Genomic DNA, 7,767 nt, shown 5'->3' with positions numbered 1-7,767 from the left:
GGCCACACGGGAGCGCTGTACGTACTGTTACATTCCCTGATTATCCATTTAGCTAATAAGGAATCGATAATCTCTTGTACTGCTGCGTATGCTGCGAGCGGGATTTTGTATTGTCTAACAAACGTAGGAGTTGCTCCGGGTGGCGTAGGAATACGCACCACATGGATACCCGTAACCCCGCAATCCAGCGAGTCTGTCGACCAGATCTCACTGTGTTTATTAAACAATTCTCTCAACTGATGGCGTTCAGTGTCATTGACAAGAGCATCAGCCTCCGACAGTAGTTGTATTACCTGTGCATGGAAACCGGGATATGGTTCGGCGACATTGTACAGGTCTTCATCGGGTGGTGACGGCATGTCACTTTTGGAAGAGTCATCGGTTGTTACCTCACAAGAGTGTACTTCGCATGCCGGAGGAGACGCAATATCATCCTCCGTGACGATGGAGTATATTAACAGGTTGCTGTCAGGGTGGACATCCAGCCGGAACGCCGATGTGTCGTCCAGTGGCAATACGGGAGTTAGTGCTATTGCTTTTGACTGACAAGTAAACAGTGTACCTCCCTCGCCATCTAGGTCTAGGGAGGACGGAAGAGGCCCAATCACGGGAACAACTAGTTCAAAATCATGGAAGGCGTAATCGATCAATGTTCCTAGCTGAGTGTGCCGAGGAATGGAAATATCCGCTTGAGTCAGATTTTGTACCAGGAGGTAAGTGGATCTAGCGGTTAGTTCCAACAGTGGGTTGCCATTGATAGTTAGCCCCAAGTCGAATAGTTTTGGAGAGGGTTGGAAGAACGCAGTGGTGCCTTCCATCCGGTATCCGGGCGCCAGGTTCAGTCTTACAGAAACCTCTATGGTTCTTGCCGGTATCAACATGGCGGACTCAGTTATCGCCTTGCAAGCTTCAGGAATAGTCTGCCCGGAAGCCATTCGCACCGAGTCGAAAGACAAGGCATGTTGGTTTGGCTGCGCCAAAGACCAAAGAACTTGGTGTATGGTATCAAGTTTAACACCCAATCTTACCAAGATATCTGCTCCCACATAGACTGTATGTGGGAGGTCCGCGACAACCAGTAGGTAGTGGGATAATTCCTTGGTTCCAATGCGGATCGATAGCGCACACACCCCTATTGCGGTGAGTGTTGTCTGGGGAGTCGTTCCCAGTGGAAATCTAAACGTTTTCGGCACAAGGGGATGGCAGTTAGCTGTTTTCGAAATTTCGTTGAACATTTCCAAACTGATTGCGGATTTTTCTGACCAGGTGGCCAGCCTGGTATCCTCAGCGATAGTGCCGTTCAGGCACCCGCCCCCTATCAGAGGAGGGCGGTAAGTGTCGGCTGGTGAATCACCCAAGCCGCACAAGAAAACCTCATGTTCGGTTAAGTCCCGAGTCGAACTCACATTGTCATTTGCCACAAATGGCGGGCTCATGGCCAAGTTCACCGGGTTTGCGTCAGATGCTGACGTCGGACCCACGTCGTTGCACAATGTATGGCAGGTAGCCTTGGAAGAATGCGGCGAAGTCAACGGAGTTGGCATAGGTATTTGTGACCAGATTTGATTGGTTTTCCAATCCATTAGTGGTACCAAACGGTCAATGAAATCACTCCCAATCAGCATCCGTTCGATTTCGATGCTAGTCACATACACGGGGTGTATCAGTGACACGCTTTCGAAGTTGAGTTTAAGTAGGAGACGTTTGGTTAGGGGCGAGGTAGCTTGAGTGAAACCTCAAAGATTCATATCGCAATGTTCCGTTTTCAACCAACGTTTTGTTGGGTCCACTGCTCTTTTTAGTTCATCCAGCAAGGTTTCGGATATGAGGGAAATTGTCGAACCCGAATCTATCAGAGCGTGACAGGTCACACAGTCCTCCAGGACTGTTCTAAGGTATGGCCTGTTCGAGTTGGTTTTTCTCGTCATATCCCCAACAAAATGGAGTGGGTTGGGAGAACGGAGCGGTTTGTAATCTGCGTCGATTTCCAAGACAGATAAGTCACCTACGTGACCCAGTGGGTCCTCTATCGGAATGGGAGAGGAATCATCTGTTGCAAAGCTGCTTATCTCGTGCATCTCCACCTCCGTGTCCAAGTCTGTAGACAAAACCTGCGGGCTTGTGTCTAGGACGGGCGGTACCTGGACAGGGATTTGAGTGGGGGCGGGGGTAATGGAAAAGTTTGCGTCCTCTTGAATTGCATGAATTTCGGCGGACTCGGTTTCCAACGATTTTACGCCTAGTCATGAGGACTTATCCTTGTCCTCTTTCTCAAATTTCTTACGATGCAGTACATCTTTTATCAGAGCTTCTATATCATTTCGGTTAGCGTTTAAATCATTGTTGAACACTTTGTTGCCCTTGTTACGCTTGTTACCCTTGTGTCCTGACCCTTTGTGAGAGTTAGGCGGAGGGGCATGTCGGCTAGGTTGATCTCTACGGGACCTGTTAGATTGGGGACGTTCATCGTAGCTATTGTTACGGCGGTGGTTGTCGGGGTGGTGGTTACTTGGTAGCCACCCCTTTGATCGTCCTCTTTTACCGCATATGTCCCTGATGCAGCCCCTTCTAATTCGAGTGATGGTTCCCGCCTAAGCTCGAAAGTCGAGGGGTCCGGGCTCTTAGCCCGGCTTGCTTTTGATGCTTCAAAAGCGGTGCTTGCCAGCTCTCGGAGCGTCGAGATTGGCAACCCGACGTGGGCAGTAGGGCCCAAGTAGTTAATGAAGTTGGGAGACATGTTTGACAGAAAAAGTTGTTTGAACGGTAATAGGTCTTCCATTCCTGTTTCAGTGAGCATGCCAAAGTAAGCTGAACGAAGCCGGTGATAGTAGGCTTGTGGGTGTTCATTTCGAGCTTGTCTGATATTGTTAGCCAACGAACTATCGTGTTTGCGAGTCGCAGAACCACTGAATTCTATTTTCAAAACCGTGGCAAGTTTAGCATAGTCGTTTTGCACGTGTTGCTCTTGTAGACGGATGAACCTTGTCACGTGTCTGTTGGACGTTCGCTTCAAAAGATAGAGCCTGTCTGCATTCGTAGCGTTTGGGTAGCTATCCAAGGCGTCCTCTATGTCTGCTAAGAATGTCTCAGTGTCGTTTGGCTTTCCCGGAACTGGGTCGAAGAGGCGGAAGTTTTTGACGATTTTGTCAAGGCGATCCCCGCCAAGTGCGCGGGGAGCATCTGCACTCTCCCGTGGAGAATTGTGGGCCGAGAGGCCAAGAGGAAAAGTCAAGCTGTGGTTGTGTTGGCGAGGAGGCCCCAATTCACTGTGGGACGAATGGCCAAGAGAAAGAGGCTGAAATCTCCTGTCATCTACCTTCCCTCGTTCTCTTAGCTCCGGATGTGAGCTAGGTTGCTTGGTTTGGTTGTCCCGCGATAGCGCGTGACTGTTCTGGAGTTCCTCCAGATGATACCTAAGGGTGGTGTTATGCTGCATCGCAGAGTCCACCTGGGAGTTAAGGGTGTTTATTTTCGACACGTAGGTGTCGCCCTTGCTTCGCTCGGCCTCATACTTATCTGTCATGGTTTGCAGGGAGAGGTCGCGAGTGTGGAGTGAGAGATCCAGTGATGCGATGTCCTCCTTTTGTTTAGAGGTCACATTTTCCAACTTTCTCACCTGGTCTTTCTCATCCTTCATTAAATCAGCGACTTCAATGAGTTCTGCTGTTTTGTCCTCCAACTTGGTCATTGTGTTCATTAACTGATCGTCTTTGGTCTGCAGCTTTTGGAATAGAGCATTATTGCTTTGAGTGGTTTCATTCACAACCGCTTGCAGGGCATCAGTTTGCTCGCCCCGTTTTCTAGCTAGCGCGTCCGACTCATCTAGTTTCGCGTGGACTTCATCGTATTTAGTTTTAGCTAAACCGAGTTGTTCTTTTAGAATACGGACTTGGTCAAGAGTTTGTTCGCGTTCTTTGTTATAAGTGTTAGACAGATCTTCCAATTTATCTGTTCTCACACACAGTTCCTCGGCTAGCAGTAGCTTATCTTTTTCGGCTTTCGATGCCAGCTCCCTGGTTCTCTCCACCTGTACCCTGAACTCCCCAGCTTCCTGATCGTGCCTCTGCTGGGCACTGAGGTACTGGTGCACTGTCCATCTCTGCTGGTGGGCATAGTTGAGGGCTAAAATGGAGAGAACCTTCACAAGGCCTCCGCCTGATGGTCTATTTTGAAGAGCGTCTGTCGCAATGTCTGCATTTTTCTCGCTTATGGCATTGAAATCTAACATTTTCAGCCCCTCGGCATAGTTAGGATTTGCATCGTTGCTGAGGTCCGCGATCAATCTTTCCGTGGGTGAAGGTCCGCTGATTAGAGGGGAAATGGGTGGACACCCATCTGATGGATTGCTCATTATTATGATTGTCAGTTATTTCAATTTACGTAATGTTTGGGTTTTTTAGTTGGAGGCTGCAAACACGATTTAAGTTAGTTTGTAAACGTCAATGAATCATCAAGACTGGGTCAGTAATGTGAGTTGGTTATTACCGAACTTGCCAAAACAGGTTTAATTGATTAAATCGATTTTAATGATAAATCTAACCTGTATAGGCTATTTGGGAATTTTAATTTTAATTCACCTGAAAGAGTTGCTATCTCTAAGTTAACGTTGAGAAGTTTAACTATGTCTCATTGGTTAGAACACATTAGTTTGCGTATTATTCCAATAACCAACCTGGACAGGTAGTGTAGCAATTTAATGTATATTAAATTGAACGAGACAATGATATCCAATCAGTTGAGACTGGTTAGATATCGTACAGCATAACCTGAATTATTTAAAAATAATTACTGGTGATTCTTCACCACCGGAGGTCACTGTTAACACAAGCTAAAATCGACAGGGTACCAGTGAAAATAGAATTTTACAATACTGTTAAAAAGTCTACCTAAACACCATTAAGCTAGTAAAACAGCTTTAATCTATTAATCAATTTGAATGATTAGTCAACCCCGTATAGGCTAAAGGAATTAGCTTTAATTAACCTGAAATAGTTGCTATATCTAAGTTAACGTGGAACAGTTTAACAATGTCTCATTGGTTATGGCACATTCGTGTGTGTATTATTCCCATAACCAACCTGGAAAGGTAGTGTATCAATTTAATGTATGTATAAAATTGAACAAGACAATGATATCTAATCAGTTAAGACTGGTTTGATATCCTACAGCGTAACCTGACTTATTTCACGAAAAATGACTGGCGATTCTTCGCCAGAGGTTACGGATAGCCCCAGCTGAGATCTCACAGGATTCCTGCCTAACGCGGGAATTCACTATGAACAAAGAGGAAAACAAAAATGGCTGCTCCCCTTTGTTAGCCTAGCATCTGGCGCAATGCTTAGCTTTCCTTGCGCGGGGTTTCCCCCTCGCCGCACAAGGGAAGTTCCCTCCAACAAGGGAACAGGTTTACTTGGTGACGTCTCACGTTCAACCCTTAACCTCTTCCCGTTTACCAAACGCGAGAGGTAGAGAGATAATAACTTCGCTTCGGTCAAACGAATAGATCTACTCTAATTTCCGTAATGGCTGGCTCATATGTCCTCTGCTCTAGGAATTACTTATGACCGAGTCAGATCACTCCTGAAAGCGATCGACAGAAATAACACTACGTTAGGCCCAACGAGTATTATTTCTCAGAATGCCTACATCGGCTGGTATATATGTCCTAGCTCGTAGCATTCAGTAGACCCCCCTTCACACTGCTTTGGTCAGATATACAGCCGGGGTCGTTCTATTCCGACCAGTATCTGGGTGAAATGGAACGACACACACACTTCTCTCCCGCACTAGTCCTGCCTATAGCTATTAATGGAATGTATATATCTTGCTACGCAATTGATATGGAATAACCCAACAGTGCGGCCTAGTCCTATCTTAGACTCCTCACAGGGGGCGCCATATGTCGTGACGTTGTATTAGTTAATGTGACGACTGTTGCTCATCGAATGATTAACGGTTTATAATTGCGTGATTAAATGAATTAAGCAATGAATCAAGCAATTATTAACTCATCAACCTGGGGCACCATGGGAACAGTATTTTGATTGAGTTTCTATTTCCCAAATTAACTCAAAGGATATCAGAATATCGATTTTACAACAGTCGCTAAATTAATCAATTTCCTCTAGTCTCATTCTGAACGTCGCATAATCCGGGAATCTGCACGGACCCGGGCTTCACCAATGAGTTTACCACACCAATCTTAGTTGATTATTTATTTACTAGCAAGCTAAAATGATGATAAAAATACACATACACAAAACACAGTCTAGCTATTGATTAGGACTTAGTATAACGGGCCAACACACTATGGCGCGTGTTACCCAAAATGGGGATTTAAAAGAGAGAGAAACCAAGAAAGTACACGAGAGAAATATACATTTGGGTTCATTTGTCAGCCATGCTTATTTAAACCTAGCCTTGCCCCGAACTGCCGCTCTTATGGGTCAGAATATAATGATGTAATTACGTGTTGGAGGTCTCAAGTGGGAAGCTCCGCGTGTGTCGTTTAGGCTTCTCAATGACGCACTTCTCCGGCGCAACTCTCTGGTTGTCCTCACGATGTCAGTGTCCTTCTTGGCTAAGTGGTCTGATCCCTCGCCCTTGATCTGAAAGGGGTCTTCTGAGGACAGACAGCTCTGTAGCTCTGAGCTCACAGCTTCGGACTCGAACGGTGTATATACCACGATTCAATGGAGAGTGGAGGCTGGGTGGTTCGGCTTGAATTCACCCGCTTAGACACAGCTACTCGTCCGTAGCTCGTGTAGAAAAAGATTTCTTTGTCTTCAACCTTGTGTTTCGTTTTGGGGTTCGTTGACTTTGTTAGACCTTCGCTGCAGCTTGGGGTCAATTAGTCTCATACGTTAATTCTTCACTCTCCTGTCTTATACCCTAGGGTCAGAAGTGGGCGTAACCGCCTTTAGGGCAATTCTCTGGGCGGACCAAGTTAAGGGGCAAGGCCTAGATTTGACTAAAATCCTATTTTAGACACTACCTTCACATCTCATCTTTACCAAAACATTCTCTTTGATTTGGATATTTTCCACACAACGTACAATGTATAAACATCAGGCATATACTGGGAAAACTCTTAAAGGTACAATGTTTTCATAATAACGTCATCTCTTAACCTTTAATAACAATTCAAAAGTTACATACATTTTCATATTCCACCTCTCGTCATGACCACCATTGTGGCTGACGGGAACCATTGTTCCAAAGTCCCTTTATTGCATGTTTTAATGTTCTGAGGCCAGTTCTCCATAGTGAGAGGACAAAGGAATTTCTCAGTGGCCTAAGGTTTATTATGGGCGTGAGGTGTCATAAAACCCCCCACATCTTCAGACCCCTAGATCTCTCCTCCTCTGTTGGGGGTTTGGGAGATAATCTGTAGGGTGGTGGTCTCCTGTACCCTGACCTGATCAGGACAGTCATGACACTGTGTTGTCATGTGTTGCTGCCATGCTGTGTTGTCGTCTTTGGTCTCTCTTTGTGTTGTCTTGTCGTGATGTGTGTTTTGACCTATATTTTTATTTAATACATTTTTTCTTTTTAATCCCAGCCCCTGTCCCCGCAGGAGGCCTTTTGCCTTTTGGTAGGCTGGCATTGTAAATTAGAATTTGTTCTTAACTGACTTGCCTAGTTAAATAAAGGTTCAAATTAAAAAATATATATAATAATAATTTAAAAAATGGCTGCGCCAGTGAAATACATACAGTTGAAGTTGGAAGTTTACATACACCTTAGCCAAATACATTTGAACTCAGT

The sequence above is a fragment of the Salmo salar genome, chromosome ssa15 (genome assembly GCF_905237065.1).
Source record: "Salmo salar chromosome ssa15, Ssal_v3.1, whole genome shotgun sequence".
NCBI classification, from domain to species: Eukaryota; Metazoa; Chordata; class Actinopteri; order Salmoniformes; family Salmonidae; genus Salmo; species Salmo salar.
The sequence above is the reverse complement of the archived record's forward strand: the minus strand, read 5'-3'. Positions refer to the sequence as shown.